This window comes from Ovis canadensis, chromosome 18 (genome assembly GCF_042477335.2).
Source record: "Ovis canadensis isolate MfBH-ARS-UI-01 breed Bighorn chromosome 18, ARS-UI_OviCan_v2, whole genome shotgun sequence".
In the NCBI taxonomy this organism is placed as follows: domain Eukaryota; kingdom Metazoa; phylum Chordata; class Mammalia; order Artiodactyla; family Bovidae; genus Ovis; species Ovis canadensis.
In genome coordinates this window covers 23,314,788-23,333,215 of record NC_091262.1, presented here as the reverse complement: position 1 = coordinate 23,333,215, position 18,428 = coordinate 23,314,788, and the positions used below count along the sequence as shown (strand labels likewise).

The 18,428-nt window shown below is 41.2% G+C and overlaps 1 long non-coding RNA gene across 1 annotated transcript in view; it reads right to left on the bottom strand.

Moving 5' to 3' along the window:
- Positions 1 to 18,428, bottom strand: part of LOC138423513 (uncharacterized) — a 140,640-nt gene that overhangs the window by 12,688 nt on the left and 109,524 nt on the right. The window contains exon 3 of the long non-coding RNA XR_011250298.1: positions 7,360 to 7,564. This is a non-coding gene — a long non-coding RNA (uncharacterized lncRNA). The remainder of the gene's footprint in view (positions 1 to 7,359; positions 7,565 to 18,428) is intronic.

Below are 18,428 nucleotides of genomic sequence, written 5' to 3'. Positions count from 1 at the left end.
AGGCCTTTTTATTACACCTTAAGAATTTTATTATACCATAAGCGTTTTCGTGGGTTTAAGATACATAAACGTAAATTTAAACACAGAAAACGCATACTGAAGGAAAATTTCATTAATGGTTCCTAAATTACAATGAATTAGAATGAGTTTCTCTACAAGACCTGTAAGGTTTCCTTTAGCTTACTACACAAGTTCATTTACCAAGTAGACTCTCCATGAAACTTCCTCACTCTATCAAGCACCAATGAACTCCACTCCACTTCAACAGAAACGTAAAAATGTTTTCAGAAAGTCATTTCATTTTCTTGGATATTTCTGGACATCACCAGATGGTCAACACCAATATCAGATTGCTTATATTCTTTGCAGCCAAAGATGGAGAAGCTCTATACAGTCAACAAAAACAAGACCGGGAGCTGACTGTGGCTCAGATCATGAACTCCTTATTGCCAAATTTAGACTTATATTGAAGAAAGTAGGGAAATCCACTAGACCATTCAGGTAGGACCTAAATCAAACCCCTTATGATTATACAGTGGAAGTGAGAAATAGATTTAAGGGCCTAGATCTGATAGATAGAGTGCCTGATGAACGATGGACTGAGGTTTGTGACATTGTACAGGAGACAGGGATCAAGACCATCCCCATGGAAAAGAAATGCAAAAAAGCAACATGGCTGTCTGGGGAGGCCTTACAAATAGCTGTGAAAAGAAGAGAAGCAAAAAGCAAAGGAGAAAAGGAAAGATATAAGCATCTGAATGCAGAGTTCCAAAGAATAACAAGGAGAGATAAGAAGCCTTCTTCAGTGATCAATGCAAAGAAATAGAGGAAAAGAACAGAATGGGAAAGACTAGAGATCTCTTCAAGAAAATTAGAAATACCAATGGAACATTTCATGCAAAGATGGGCTCGATAAAGGACAGAAATGATCTGGACCTAACAGAAGCAGAAGATAGTAAGAAGAGGTGGCAAGAATACACAGAAGAACTGTACAAAAAAGATCTTCATGATCAAGATAATCACGATGATGTTATCACTCACCTAGAGCCAAACATCCTGGAATGTGAAGTCAAGTGGGTCTTAGAAAGCATCACTACGAACAAAACTAGTGGAGGTGATGGCATTCCAGTTGAGCTATTTCAACTCCTAAAAGATGATGCTGTGAAAGTGCTGCACTCAGTAGGCCAGCAAATTTGGAAAACTCAGCAGTGGCCACAGGATTGGAAAAGGTCAGTTTTCATTCCAATCCCAAAGAAAGGCAATGCCAACAAATGCTCAAGCTACCGCACAATTGCACTCATCTCACATGCTAGTAAAGTAATGCTCAAAATTCTCCAAGCCAGGCTTCAGTGATACGTGAACTGTGAACCTTCTGATTCTCAAGCTGGTTTTAGAAAAGGCAGAGGAACAAGAGATCAAATTGCCAACATCTGCTGGATCATGGAAAAAGCAAGAGAGTTCCAGAAAAACATCTATTTCTGCTTTATTGACTATGCCAAAGCCTTTGACTGTGTGGATCACAATAAACTGTGGGAAAATTCTGAAAGAGATGGGAATATCAGACCACCTGACCTGCCTCTTGAGGAACCTATATGTAGGTCAGGAAGCAACAGTTAGAACTGGACATGAAATGGCAGACTGGTTCCAAATAGGAAAAGGAGTTAGTCAAGGCTGTATATTGTCACCCTGCTTATTTAACTTCTATGCAGAGTACATCATGAGAAACGCTGGGTTGGAAGAAGCACAAGCTGGAATCAAGATTGCCAGGAGAAATATCAATAACCTCAGATATGCAGATGACACCACCCTTCTGGCAGAAAGTGAAGAGGAGCTAAAAAGCCTCTTGATGAAAGTGAAAGAGGAGAGTGAAAAAGTTGGCTTAAAGCTCAACATTCAGAAAACAAAGATCATGGCATCTGGTCCCATCACTTCATGGGAAATAGATGGGGAAACAGTGTCAGGCTTTATTTTCTTGGGCTCCAAAATCACTGCAGATGGTGACTGCAGCCATGAAATTAAAAGACGCTTACTCCTTGGAAGAAAAGTTATGACCAACCTAGATAGTATATTCAAAAGCAGAGACATTATTTTGCTGACTAAGGTCCATCTAGTCAAGGCTATGGTTTTTCCAGTAGTCATGTATGGATGTGAGAGTTGGACTGTGAAGAAGGCTGAGCACCGAAGAATTGATGCTTTTGAACTGTGGTGTTGGAGAAGACTCTTGAGAGTCCCTTGGACTGCAAGGAGATCCAACCAGTCCATTCTGAAGGAGATCAGCCCTGGGATTTCTTTGGAAGGAATGATGCTAAAGCTGAAACTCCAGTACTTTGGCCACCTCATGCGAAGAGTTGACTCATTGGAGAAGACTCTGATGCTGGGAGGGATTGGGGACAGGACGAGAAGGGGATGACAGAGGATGAGATGGCTGGATGGCATCACGGACTCAATGGACATGAGTCTGGGTGTACTCCAGTAGTTGGTGATGGACAGGGAGGCCTGGAGTGCTGCGATTCATGGGGTTGCAAAGAGTCGGACATGACTGAGCAACTGAACTGAACTGAACTGAACTGAATGTATATTTAGAAAATTACACCAGAAGTTCAACTATGGAAATTTGTTTACTACTTCCTACTATGACAAAATAAAATTTTTTTCTCCTTAAAGAAAAATAAACTCAACTTACCAGTCTCTGCCTTCTTCCAAGAGTATATGAAATACAAATTGTTCATGTCACAAGGTATCAGAAGATGTTTGGTGCCTGATCTGTGCCAATCAGTCTTCTATTTTGTTTAGTCACTAAGTTGTACCCGACTCTTTGCAACCTTATGGACTGTAGCCCACCAGGCTCCTCTGTCCGTGGGATTTCCCAGGCAGGAATACTAGAGTGGGCTGCTATTCCATTCTCCAGAGAATACTCCCCAACCAGGGATCGAACCTGGGTCTCCTGCATTGGCAGGCCAATCCTTTACCACTGAGCCACCAGGGAAGCTATTCTACAGTGTGGGAATGCTGAGAAAATAGGAATGCAGACCTAGTCCCTACACTGAAAAATTTTACCATCAGGTGAGAGATAATAACCAACAAACAGTTGTCTATCATAGATTACATTTAGGCAATGAAATTAATAAAATCAGAAGGGTTCCAGCAAGAACACAAATAATAGGCTACTTGATTTTTAAGTATCAAGATATAAGATCATTAAATGGAAGTGTGCAATTTTTTTTCAAAGAACAAAATATTAACTTTCAAAGATCATCAGAAAAGCCTGAGGCAAATGTTATATTATTCACTGATATTTAGTTCCCCTCTTTGGGGAACATGGAAGGATGATAATTCCCTGTCTTCTTGAAATCAGGCATGACAATGTGACTTGCTTTGGGCAATGACATGTGAGGGGAGGTGAAGAGTGTAACTTCTCAGTGGAAGTGTTTAATTGTCAGTCCTGGAATTCTCTCTTGCTCTTCTCTGGCAATCATTGAAGGATATATTGATGGGAAGGTAGAATTCAGAGCTATCACCTGGAAGATAACATCTGGAGAGTCGTTTAGGGCTGCAAAGAACTTTGCATGGGGCAAAATTAAACCTTTGTGTAAAGGTCACTGATACTTAGGAATGTTTGTGGTTGCAGCATAACTTTGCCTGTTCTAACTACACACACATTAAACTTAAGGACAAATATGATGTCTTCACTATGAAACAAGCGTCACTCAAAAATATGTATCAATTCTAAATGAGCTAATTGCATGCTACTCAAGAAGAATTTATTGTATGTTCACAAGGCACAGAATAGTTTAACCAACAACATGTCAGGATTTTAATTTTGTAGAATAATTTGAGTTTTGACTTTTTCCAGCTCACTACTATCCATGAGTAATGGCGGAGGGCAGCTGTGTTATCAAGTGGACCTTCCTCTTCCATCTTACAAGTGGCCTATGGGTCCACATCTATACGTACCTGAAAAACATTTGCAATCGTCTAAAAAAGGCAAAGTGGTTTTAATATGTTCATTGTTAGACACTCAAAAGAGATTTTGACAAAAAAAATACAAGTGATCAGGAAACTGTTCTTAAAATTGACTGTATATTTATAATGACGGGTAAAAATTAAAAATAAATATGCCCAACCAAAGAGTCATTTATCATGTGAAACAAAAATGAACACTTTTCTGCATTGAAGATCATTCTCTTGTATCTAATTTGGAGAGATACTTAACAAATAGTATAACAAAGGCCTTCTTTCTATTCTAATAAGTAATTGATGTAGACTTAACCATTTTGCCTGATGGATTTCAGAGCCGAAGAATGACAGTTGCTCACTGTACCATCATTGAAAAGCTGCATTCTAGATGATTCGGATTTTTTCTTTTAAGACATTTGTCTGCTTCTTGAAATGAGAAAACATCCTAGCCATGGAAGAGCATTGTTACAGCTCTTTTCTTGAATTACCACATTCAGAATTTCAAAAGAACACTGGCGCTCTAGTTTATAAAATCATCAAGAATGACCTAGTAATCGATCCGGACTTTGAGTCAGAGACCTGTTTTCCTGGTCTCTGGACTCAGACCCGTTTCACATCCAAACCATCTTATAGTCAGTCATCATCAGAGCTACCTTCTAAATACGAAGCTGCCTTCGTTTCTTCTTCTTGAACAACCTCTGAAGCTTCTTAACTGCCTCGTGCATAAAGTTCATACTTCTTAGCCTACTCCTCTCTCCAAAATACCTTTGTTCCCATCATACCAAGTGGGTCTCCCTCCCCAGTTTTATCATGCTCTTTCATTCTCTTATCTAAGATATGTTTCCTCAACTTCACTTTCTCTCCTGATCAACTCATCACTCAAAACTCACTCATATAACATCTCTTTGATAAAGCCAAAGTCACTTGCTTCTTTTGTGGTGCCTACTCTGGATGTACGCTTGTTTGTATTACTGCATCGTATGATATGCTTCCTATTTTTTATTGTAATTGTTTGGCTGCTTGTCCAAGTGGACTAACCCAGTCTTTTCAATTGCAAAGAATATATTTTTATTTCACTTTGCATCATACCACCCTCTATCAAATGGCTCAAGTATCTGGCATGTAATTGTGGGTAAATATCTAATGAATGAGCAAATGAGTGAATGAATGAATCAGACCTGAACTCAGCTGATGATTCTACCAATAACCTGCCGTATGACCTTGGCCAGATCCATTTACTTCTCTGTGCCCCAGGTTCCTGATATGAAAAAGGGGGATGATAATTGCTACCTGCCATAGAGGGATGCTGTGAGGATTAATGAAATAATTTTTGTAAAGCAGTTTGAGCTCCCTGGAAGAAAGGCACTATGTTGGAACAAAGTGTTATTATAATTATTATGTAGCACCTTTCATCTGAGAATCTCAAAGCACTTCAGAAAACATTAACTCATTAATCTTCCCAATGCTCCTGCAAGAGATTTCCATTACCTCCATGTTAGAAAAGAGGGAAAGCAGACAGTGAAAGGTTAAATGCCTGGCCCAAAATGCCATCCTGTTGAGTGCCAAATTTCAGGACTCCTTGCTAAGAGACAGACCTTTGAACCTCCAGGCATCCTCCACTTGCCTATACAGAGAAGGCCATTGAGAAACCTCCATGGCAGAGATCCAGTTGGAATGAGAGCTCAGGTTAATACCTTCCATAGAAGAAGAGGTGGGATGGGGCAGCAAGGTGATGACCACAATCCTTCCCTCAACTGTAACAGTGAGAAGAAAATGTAAGCAACGCCTGCAATCAATCGCTCACCCTCCTGCAAAGGCTTTGGCTCCGATCTTTTCATCAGCCCTCTTTTAACTTGACACCTTTCTGAGATGCCTGTCTCTCAGCCAGAAAATGTCTCATCACCTTTGAATACAAAGGTAGCAGTTTAGCAACCAAAGAAATAATCCTAAAATACTGCATTCAAAGGAGCTTTCCTCTCCTAATACTGTTTTTCCTGCTGAATCCCATGAATGTTAGCTGAGACAGGTGGTACTAATCCGCCTTCTAAAAGGAAAAGGAAGAATGTTAGCTATTCTGCATATACTTGGGGCGGGAGGGAAAGCTATAGTTTGGATAAAGATGCTTTACATCAGGAACAACTAGCAAAGTGGAGCCACTTCTATTCATAGCTAACCAGAGAGGCGACATTTGTGCTTTTCTCACAAATGTTCCGTTCATACTTCCTGGAGGTTGTGGTCAAGATGACTGGCACAATCGGGTGGGCAGATTTGCCGCAAAGATTCATAGCATATGTGTCTTGACATCCTGGAAATAACATGATCCTGTCTAGAGGCCAGGTGAATTCGTCAATCACCTTTCCAGTACAGATTCTTTCCTAGCACCCATTTCTAAAGGAAGCGTGACATTTTGTCTTGGTTTTAAGTCTAGAAGAGTGGGATTAGTCCCTTATGATGAGTTTCATGCTGACAACTCCTCTGAAACTTTGTATGAAAAATCCCTCAACATCCTTCACCCTTATGACCTTTCTCTCTGCCCCATTCATGAGCAAGTCTACCCCTCTTGAGGTTAATCACTCACGCACTGTACGACCAGAAAGATCTGAAACTCCCTGTCTACTCTTCCTGAACACAGTCTTTGTCACCTCTCTCACTTCCTCATTGGAAGCCATCTGTAGTTACGGAAAGAGGCTGAACTTTGAAATCAAGCCAATCTGACCGTCAACCCTAGTGCCTGTCTATGCACTTCCTAGTTGTGTGACCTACAGCAAACATCTGAATCCCTCTGAGCCTATTTTTGTGGTCTGCAAAATAAGAATTAGAAGCCTACATTGAAAACTGTTTGAGAGATAACTGCAACACACAGTAGTTTCCTGAAAAGGTTGGTGCACTGAACCAGCAGGACCTCCAGATATTAAGAAGATTGAGTATAAATTCACTCAACAAGCACCAGAAGACAAGATGTACGCACAGTGCTAGGAAAGTCATCCCAAAGAAAGTCCCAGAAACAGAAATTAGTCCTAGGCAAGGCATTTGACAATGGGAATCCAACAAATGAAACCAAACAGGGATCAAAGGGGCTCAGGGAAGAGGTAGAACAGACCAAGGTCAAAGCCTAAACTGGCAGGTAGCAAATGCCAGGACGACCTGAAAATTAAGGGTCAAAAAGTCACCAAGTGACCAAAGCTTCATGATACTCCTCCCTGTAAGAAACCTAGATTTGGAGGAGTTAAGGAATTAGAGGATTGGATTAAGAGTTAGACCAGGACTTATGTAAGTAAAGGGAGTCCACGCAATCAGCCAGAGAAAGGACCACCTCACAGAGCTCACATTATAACCCATCCCCCATCATTCGCCTCTTAACTACTTATCAGTTTCCACAGTTAACAGCCCTCTTGGACTTACCATTTGCTCTTCTTCTACCATCTTGTCTTGTACACACTCAGAGGTTGAGCTTGAACTGGCTCATCAATGACTGACTCAGAAGCATCATGAAATATATAAGACTTATATTTGCTTCCAGGCCCCATTGACACAATATTGCTCAGTCACCATGCTCACTCAGGTTCCCAGGTCACTGTGAAACCCTTCTCCAGCCACCTTCTGCTTCCTGTGGAGAAGAATGTCACACATGAGTAGGCCAGAATGGAAATAATTTGCCAGAACTCCAGGATACCATTTCATCAAGAAGAAGACAATGCAGAAAGTCCTAGCATAGCTGTCCTACCCAGTCCTCTTGATAAGGATGGCATGCTAAACTTGGGGTGTGGTGGACCTACAGGCAGAGACAAGTTCCTCTAACGAAGATTCTGGAAGAGCATCCCCCCACCCCTCCACCCTCTGACACTTCACTGATGATCTTTCCTGGTCCCCTGGCTTCAGGTGCCATCACCAACAGTCTTTTCAAATGTTCAGCTCTCACTTTTAGCTTTTCTCTGGAGTTCCAGGCCCACATTTTAGAAGGCTAGCAGACATTTTTACCTAAATACCTGATGGACATCTCAAATCCATTAATGTCTCTCTTCACTTTTATTAGTGGTGTCAAATATCTCTTATATACCAAACTCCAAATGGTGCTTGGACCTTCCAAATTGCAGATTGAACAGCCTCACACCTAGCCCTCAGGGCCAGCAAGAATAGAGTCTGAATATGCATTAGCCATGTTGGAAAAGTCTTCTTGGCCCCAACCAGAGACAGTTCTATAGCATGTAGGATAAGGGCAGAGGTCTTCACTCAATGATGACATGGAGCAGGATTTCAGCTGTATCTCTGAGAATGAGTTCTTGCCCAGGAATGTAGATAAATGGCCCCCAGGGCTCCTCTGTACGCAGACTGAGTGAATTACAGGTGACTGAATAGAGCAGAAGTGACTCAGTTAGCTTTAGGACATTGAGCTGGTTCTAAAATTTACCCATCATACTACCTTCTAGCTACTGAGAAGGAATGAGGACTTCTAAATTGAGTTCAATTATAGAAGTGAGGCTGGTGGTAAAACACATGTCTGCTAATGCAGGTCATATAAGAGTTGCAGATTTGATCCGTGGGTCAGGAAGATCCCCTGGAGGAAGCAACAATCCACACCATTATTCTTGCATGGAGAGTCAAACGGACAGAGGAGCCTGGCAGGCTACCGTCCTTAGGGTCACAAAGAGGCAGGCACCACTGAAGCGACTTACCAGCAGTAGCAGAAGCTATATAAAGAATAAAATAAAAAGTATTAGTAGTAACTATAACTTTTAAATCTACTAGCCACATATCCCCCACAGGATCCAGCACATGTTATATAATTACATATTTACTGAACAAAAAACAGTACATCTCTGATTTTTAGCTCCAGCCTTTTTTTTTCTTTTCCCCTCTGAAGTATTTTGTTACCTGTGAGATTTTACCCTCTAAGTAGGTTTTGTTTTCCTCTCCATTGTTTAAAACTCTACATAGCAGTTGATATTCCAAGTGGAAAGTACATTTCATACAGTGATCCAGGGCTATGTGTAAGCACTTACTTAAATGATGGATCTGTTTGGGGTACTTCAATTCCCAACAGAGAAATTAGAATAGCCCCAGGTGAATTACGGCAAATGTATCATAGACTGCTTGGCCAATAGGAAACAGTAATAACACTCCCCTCCATCTGTGATGAGCCAGGCACTGTGCTAGACCCTTCATAGATGCTAATCTTCACACAATAAGCAAGACCATATAAGTCCCCCTTTTCAGTGGAGAAGTTAATCACGTAAGAAGGAAGTGGCTGCTCTTCAGTCACTCAGTCGTGTCTAACTCTTTGCAACCCCCCTGGACTGTAGCCCACCAGGCTCCTCTGTCTATGCAGTTCTCCAGGCAAGGATACTGGAATGGCTTGCCACTTCCTTCTCCAGTAAGTAGCTGAATTAGGCTGTAAACACAGATCCATCTGCTCCCCAAGCGGGGCTCTTTCCACCATGCAACTCCCCCCGCCCCCGCCCAGAAAAGTATTTGCAATGCTCTCAGACCCTTCTGCTCTGCCTCTTGGGAAGCTCCCTGCCAATGTCCCCAAAGTTCTCAGAAATTTCATTCCCAACTCAGATTCCACAGAAGACACATTTCTTCCATTATAGTTTACAAACACTGAAAATAGAAATTAAAAGTCTGTATATGCCAGAAAGGGTAATGAAAGAAAGAGTCTTCCTGGCTCAGACAGAAAAAAATCCAGTGAAAAGAACACATCATTTTTAACTTTTGAATTGATTTCTTAAAACATTAAATTTACTCAACCAGAATGAACATGTCAAAATAGAGAATTATCCTTGGCACAGATTTGGAGATTCAACGTGTCATTGAAAATCAAGATGTTTCTGAATGAAATAACTCTTCTGGTAAGTTATGTCTGAACATGACCACTGGAATCTCAGAATTGATGATAGGGAGATAAAAAATGTAAATGACACCTGCCCGGAGGATCCCAGACTGCAGGATTTTCTGGAGAGACTGATAGGAAGTTGAATAGCTATGGTTTCATCTCAAGTAAATTAACCTTTCCTTAAGGGCCAAACTTCTTATTAATGCCAAAAAGTACCATCAGATGTTTCTAGAATTCAGCCATTTCTAAAGAGTGGCATTTTATTTAGAGAAAAGTTGTTCTATGATGTTTGCCAAACACACCTAGATTATTAACATCTTCTGCTATATGTTGTTTTTAGACTGACAGGTTTTCTTCCAAAGTTGAGAAAAAAAGAACAATGATGCAATATTTCTGGGTCAACTTTTATTGACCTATGAAATTCTGGCCTCCATTTAGAGACAGTTTTAATTGGGCCCTGGATCTCTCTCACAGCTTCTGTTCCAGAAGATTCAAGAGAGGCTGCAAATCCACCCAGGTTCCTTCAACAGAATGACTGGTCGTTTCTGAAAGGGAAGGTTTGCTGCCGCTTCCTTGGCTTTCCAAGTTTAGAGTTACAGCTTTACCTTACAGACAGGTCTGTGTGCTCATGCGTGCTCAGTCGTGTCCAACTCTTTTGTGACCTCATGGACTATAGCCCCCAGGCTCCTCTGTCCATGGAATTCTCCAGACGAGAATACTGAAGTGGGTTGCCATTTCCTTCTCCAAGACAGACAGGTCTAGACAACTGCTATAGTTACCCACTGATGCTGGCGGCACTATATAGGACTGAAATTATGCCTGGAGGCAAGTAAGGCTCATACCCAAGGACAAATAAGGCCCGGGACAGAGCTAGGTAGAGCAAGAAACAGGCAAAGGCAGTGAATTCTTAACTAAAACTGGGCCTTGGAGACAAAAATTCAGATTGCAGTATCAGCTAGACCTGAGCCCTCTGGAATGTCCTGTGAGTCTGTGTAAGACAGTCAAGAGGTCATAAGAGCTTTTCCTATTAGATCTCATATCATTGGACACACGGTGATCACTTGCTTACTAGTCTGTCTTCCCTACTAAAATCTTTGAAGGGCAGAGACTATATGAGTTCCCTACATCAACACACCCCCAATACATAGTAAGGTACCCACCTGTGGGGAAATTAACAAAGAATGTGGGGAAATTAACAAGATGGCCCCAGTGAGGTTCTCTCGCCCCACACCCTCATGCCCTCTCACCCCGTGTTCTCTGAACAATGACTCTGCATGATTGTGTAACAGCTGAGATGACTTGTGTCACTAGGAATGTGCATCGCATTGTACCCGCTTAGCCACGAGCCTCTTTTGCTCTGTACAAGTATACAAGTCCCACCTGAGAAAACCCCTTGTGCTATTTCCCGGAGAGGGTAAATATATCCACAGTTCCTACAGCTCCTCAAGTTTTCTCCCAGCTTCCCCACTTGTGCCTTGTCTACCCTCAGTTCAGTGAACAGTGTAAGAAGCAAGGCACCACCAAAGCCTAGGCACACAAAATCATTATTTCATATCAAACAAAGAGCCAGATCACCAGTTGCATGTCAACCGGTGATCTGGCTCTGTCTTTTGGATAACATTCATTCATTCTGCAAGTACATATGAAGTCCCAGCATTGGTGGGATGAGTTTAAATGACCCATGGATGCTAATGAAACAGGCCAGGCTCTTTCCAAGCTCTCATCACAGAGCAAGTGGTCCAGGCTTTAAGTTAGCAAACTCCATTCTAAGACGCAGAGAGGCAGAGGAGGGAATGATTAGATCCTAGGCAAGAAAAGTGGTAAAATGCCAAGGAAGGCAGAAACAAGGACTTTTCAAGCATGTGGTCCTAGGAGGGGCTCTACCTGAGATGCTGTGAATTGTTGCCTGGACCTGAGTGTGGAAAGACAGTGGCTGACAGGTGTGCTGGCCCCCGGGTGAAGTGGGGCTCCACAGGTGTTCCAAGTTCTTGATTGCAGGGCTGAGGGAGATCAGTGTCCCTGGGGAGATCGCACAGCCCTAACAGCTGATTCCTTCTCATTACCGCCCAGGTCAGTGTCAAGCAGACAGCTGCTCCTGGCGTGTAACCTTTTGTTTGTCTTGGCAACGAGAGTGAAGGCCCATTCAGGAAAGACCACACTCACCCTGGGACTCCAAAGTCTTGCTTCAGTCCCATGTGACCTTTTATTAGTTTAGTGGCATTTAAAAAAACCCTTCTCTGAACCTCATTCCTTCATCTAGACCATGGGGATGGTGATTTCTGCCCTTCTTTGCCCCCTAAGTTTCTTGAGGATAAATGTTCCATAGGTCTTAAGGAAAAGTGAAATGCTAAGGTAGAGGAGTAGGTCAAGAAAGCAGTTTTCCTCCTACATTTCTTTTCACAGTGGAGATGGTGATGAAAATGAGAGCAGTGGTGGTGGATAACTAAACATATGGATTCAAAAGGATGTAATTAATTTACTTGTATATTCATTCAGCAAATTATGAATTACTATAAAAAAGGAAATGGCAACCCACTCCAGTATTCTTGCCTAGAAAATCCCATGGATGGAGGAGCCTGGTGCAGGCTACTGTCCATGGGGTCACAAAGAGTCGGACACGACCGAGCGACTTCACCTCAAAAAGATTTTTAAATTGAAGAATAGTTGACCTGTAATATTGCATTAGTTTCTGGTGATTCAGTTATACATATGTATACATCTATTTTTTTCATATATTTTCCCTTATGGGTTATAACAAAATATTGAGTATGGTTCCCTGTGCTAAAGATAGCAGGTAATTATTCGTTACCTATTTTGTATATAGAAGTGTGTAAATGTTAATCTCAAACTTCTAATTTATCCCTCCCCCCACTTTCCCATTTGGTAACCATAAGTTTGTTTTATATGTCTGTGGGTCTATTTCTGTTTTCTATGTAAGTTTGTTTTATATCATTTTTTTTTTAGATTCCACAGATAAGTGCTATTATATGATCTTCCTCTGACTTCCTTCACTTTAGCCTGACAATATCGAGGTCCACCCATGTTGCTGCAAATGGCATTATTATTTTTTATAGCTGAGTAATATTTCATTGTATATATAAACATACCACATCTTCTTTATCCATTCCTCCATTGATGGACATTTAGGTGCTTCCACGTCATGGCTGTTTTAAGTTAGGGCTGCAGTGAACACTGGGGAGCATGTATCTTTTCAAATTATAGTTTTCTCCAGATATATACCCAGGAAGGAGTGGGATTGCTGGATCATATGTTAGCTCTATTTTTAGTTTTTTAAGGAATACTCTTCTACGTAGGGCTTCCCTGGTGGCTTACTGATAAAGAATCTGCCTCCAACGCAGGAGATGGGTTTGATCCCTGGGTAGGGAAGATCCCCTGGAGGAGGGTATGGCAACCCACTCCAGTATTCTAACCTGGGAAGCCTCGTGGACAGAGGAACCTGGTGGGTTACAGTCCATGGGAGTCAGAGTCAGACACGACTGAAGTGATTGAGCACACATACTGTTCTCCATAGTGGCTGTCCCATAAAATCTTTTTTTTTTCATTGTGCCACACACCATGCAAGATCTTAATTCCCCAACCAGTGATGGAATCCATGTCCCCCGAAGTGGAAGAGTCCTAACCACTGGACTTCCAGGGAATTCCCTGTCCCTTAATATTTTAAACAGAACCTCTCCCTGCTGTTTGATGATAATTTCTCATCACAAATAACACTCTCCCAAATGAGGCATTCAAGCCAATGGCTGGATATCAATAAAATCACTTATCGGAAATGATACAAATCAGGAATGTGTAACTTTAGTAAGAAAGCGGTACCTTAGCGAGCGATAATCACATCTTTCTGCTGTATCAGCTTTCTCTTAAAACTGTGAGGTTGATGCACATGTATTTGAATAAAGTAAAACATGCAAGAATACAAAACTGAAATTCTTCAAAGCAATAGTTCTCAAAGTGTTCCTGGACTGGCAGCTTCAGTATCAACCGAGATCTGACCAGAAATATAGATTCCCAGCCCACCACAAGACTGCTGAGTCAGGAGCTTTGGGGGTGGGCCCAGCAACTTGTGTCCACCCTGTGTAACAAGCTCTCCAGGCAGTCTCGGTCCTGATGTACCTGCTATAAAGCTGTCAGATGCTGCTAAGAGTCTTTAGACTAGGTTGAAAGAAAGTGAAAGTTGCTCAGTCATATCCAACTCTTTGTAACCCCATGAACTCTACAGTCCATGGAATTCTCCAGGCCAGAATACTGGAGTGGGTATCCTTTCCTTTCTCCAGAGCATCTTTCCAACCCAGGGATCAAACTCAGGTCTCCTACATTGCAGGCAGATTCTTTACCAGCTGAGCCACAAGGCAAGCCAAAATCTGGAGTGGGTAGCCTATCCCTTCTCCAGGGGATCTTCCTGACCCAGGAATTGAACGGGGGGGTCTCCTGTACTGCAGGCAAATTCTGTATCAGCTGATCTATCTGGGAAGCCCTAAGAAGCTGAAGCAGGGTGCAAAACTCAAATGGAGTAGGAAGTGAAATACCCAAGGGTGGATGAAGAAGGAAAAGGCTTAATTCCTCATGCTGTATCAGGGAAAGTTTTCAAAATTATTAGGAAGCAATTCACATGTCAAAAGGGGCTCCCCTGATAGCTCAGTTGGTAAAGAGCTCTTCTGCCATGAGGGAGACCTGGGTTCAATCCCTGGGTTGGAAAGATCCTCTGGCGAAGGAAAAGGCTACCCACTCCAGTATTTTGGCCTGGAGAATTCCATGGACAGTCCATGAGATCACAAAGAGTTGGACATGACTGAGTGACTTTCACTTTCACATGTCAAAAAAGTCACTTTAATTACCAAAGACTGTTGTAAATTTTATATTTTATATGTCTTTAAAATTAATGTGATACCAAAAACTCTGGTAGTGCCTGAATGAGGACAGAGAAAGTAGTAACCTAAAGGGCAGCTTCTTTTTGCATCTCTCTCTCCTTAATTCCTAATTCAGAGATCATCCAAAGCACTTTGATCTAAAGTGTTGTGCCTGCATGCTTAAGTTGCTTCAGTCATGTCTGACCTTCGTGACCCTATGGACTGCAGCCCACCAGGCTCCTCTGTCCATGGAACTCTCCAGGCAAGAATACTAGAGTGGGTTGCCATGCCCTCCTCCACGGGATCTTCCTGACCCAGGGATTGAACTTGCGTTTCTTATGTCCCCTGCATTAGCCAGGAGGGTTCTTTACCACTAGTGCCATCTGGGAAGCCCCTGAAGTATCATAATCTTATTAATAAGGAGACAGAAATAGAAGGAAATGACTTAGCAAAGATCGAAGAGCTAAGATTTCCACATTCTTTATTCAATTGTTATCTATGTCTAATGGTATTCTCATTTTTATTGTCTTGTAAACATTGTAAATAATCAAATCATAAACTTGTTGGCTATGGAAACACAAGTGATAAATAGAAATTTTCCTAAATTTTTAATACAAATTTTGATAACTACCAACCTGCCACAAACTCCAGTCAAAAGCCAAAAAGAGCAGGCTAACCTCTCTGGAGTTGTACTTAAAAAGCAAGGTCGTGATATTTGCCGTTTGAATGAAATGCCCTCTCTTTACATGAGTCCATGTAGCCTTGAAGTCACATCCAGGACTGACACTCAGGGTCAGCCACCGGGACTGCAAAGTCAGAAGGTGGTCAGCAGTGGCTGCTTGGGTAAATTAGGACTTCTGAAAGCATCCATCCTAAAACTGTTCTGAGGTTCTCTGAGGCATCCCTCCCCCCAGCTTGTTTCATCTGTTAGAAAACTTTTGTGAGGACAACTTCCCATGACTTTTAAGATATATCCCGGTCTATTAATACGGCTCCTTACCCTACCATGTCTGCATCTAAGAGCACTCCACTAAATAGATGCCCATTCAGTATCAACTAGCGTTAATACCTCTAATTCAACAGGTGCTAATGTGGAAAGAATGGCGGCCACATATGGAACAGCTGGCGCTGCACCTACATCGTTGCTTTTTCTTTTTTTTTCTCTTAATGTGACTATAAACAGATCTGTGCTATTTATAGATCCCCGTCTAATCAGATGGGGCCTGTATAAAACTGTTCTTTGGGGCATCGATCAACATTCGCTCACAATCTTGGATTACAAATGTTTTCACTTCACTTTCTCTAATTCCCATTCATTGTTTTCTATCAAATAAATCTACCTTGAAAATGACGGCATAGATGGCTGAAGAGTGAAAAATTCAGTCCGTTTGGATGCTAATTTCACTGAATTAAAAGTGACCAGGAGTTCTGCTCTACAGTTCCATTAGTTTACTCTTGTCCAGAAAGGATTCCATAAGGACCCTGAAATACAATTTTGTCTTCAATTCCATCTACCAAACTCTTATTGCTCTTCTACTATAGGCAATATTATATTGCTTTATGTCTTTACTAACATTGCATCTAACAATTCCTCACTCAAGTTGTTAGAAGGGCAATGAGTTTAGCCCCTAACAGGACTTACTTGAGAAATTATTGGAGAGCTGCAGACTTAACTGAGAAAATTAATACGAGGAATTTTTTCTCGTTTGGCATCTGAGAAATGAAAGCCTGCTGCTGACCTGTGTCTTCTGTCAGTTAGCACTTTCTGTCACACATAAGGCAGGATGAGATTGTAAGCTATCCTAAGAATTTAATGTCTTCCCATTTAAGAGGGGAAAAAGATAACATCACGCCCTGGTTTGAACAGTTGTTTCTTCCCATTGACTGAAATAATTAGGCGTTCTGGCATCTTACCATCTAAATTGTCCAGACAACTTGATCAGACCAGTAGACTTAGAAAACCAATGTCACTTGTTCAAAATAATTTATTTTTCATCATTAATACAGGTAAATTTTTAATTGAAATATATTTGACTTATAACATTGGGTAAATTTAAGATGTGCAATACATTGATTTGATATGTTTGTAAACTGTAATGTGGTTTCCATTGTGGCAAATAATTTCTAGTCTCATGGCAAGTTTAACGTTTATATAGTGCCCTATATTCAGCATAATATGCATTAGATCTCTAGGACTTTTTATTTATTTCAAGTCTGTACCCTAAATATCATCTTTCCCATCCCCCCATCTTCCATCCCTTGGTAACTATCATTTTATTCTCTTTTTTATGAGTTTGTCTTTATTTTTAGATTTCACATATAAGTGGCATTGTATAGCATTTATCTGAATTATCTTAGCATAATAAACTCAAGGTCAATCCATGTTGTCACAAATGTCAGGATTTCCTTCTTCCTAATGTCTGAATACTATGAGTGTGTGTGTGTGTGTGTGCGTGTGTGTGTGTGTGTATGAGTGTGCTACAACTTCTTTATCCATTCATCCATTGGTGGGACCTAAGATTGTTTCCATATCTTGGCTATTGTAAATAACGCTGCGGTAAACATGAGAGTACTATCTCTTTGATATAGTATTCAAAATAATTTAAATACCTGATAATTTCTCGTCCAAAGTATATACATATACTTTAATACAATTGAATTATAAGAATATAAAGTTGTGAAAATTTAACAATAACCGTAATTCCAAAATGGAAGATTCAATTTTAAAAAATAGTCCACCAAAAAAACAAAATACTATACATTTTTACTTTAATCATTATAACATACATGACATGGAAAGAGATTTGTGCTATACCTAAATAACAAAAGATTACACTAGGGTATTTCAATATGATTCAGTATTTCTCTAAAATATATGTGTGGTATGTTTATACATGTTCTCTAAAACGTTAGACGAGGTCAGTGTGGATGCTCGAATCACACTTTTGAGTCCATGTTTTCTTTGTACTCACTTTACTTTTGCAGTATTTCTTCACTGATGATGTATTGCTTTGTGACAAGAGTAAAGTGCTGGTTGCTCAGTCGTGTCTGACTCTTTTCAACCCCATGGACTATAGCCCACCAGGCTCCTCTGTCCATGGGATTCTCCAGGCAAGAATCCTGGAGGGGGTTGCCATCTCTTCTCCAGGAGATTTTCCCGACCCAGGGATCTAACCCAGTCTCCTGCACTGCAGTCAGATTCTTTACCATCTGAGCCACCAAGGAAGCCCGACAAGAAGAAAGCAGTACCTGTTAGCTTTGGAGAAGGAAATGGCAACCCCTTCCAGCGTTCTTGCCTGGAGAATCCTATGGACGGGGAACCCTGGTGGGCTGCTGTCTGTGGGGTCACACAGTCGGACATGACTGAAGCGACTTAGCATGCATGCAGGCATTAGCTTTACATTTTTAATGAGGTATATTTCTTAGGACATGATTGCAGAAGAGCCTAACATTTTGCCAAAGCCAAAGAAAATATCATCAAGAGTGATCTCTAAGTGGGTCTATTATCTCTTAGGAAGCAAGTTTCATGCATGAGAAAACTCCACATATATTGAGCAGAGTTCACTGTGTATGTCCTTCCAATGTTTACAGCTTCTCGCTAGGCATTAAAGAGACTGCTGTCATTTTCAGGATGTGTTCTTGTTTCTAGCTCTTTTTAGTCAGATGTCAGAGTATCTCTATTTGTGAATAGAGTTAAGCCCTACATGTTTGTTACCGAGTTGGTGGTTTGATCTCAGAGTACATATCCCCATACAAACCAAGACCCACCCTTG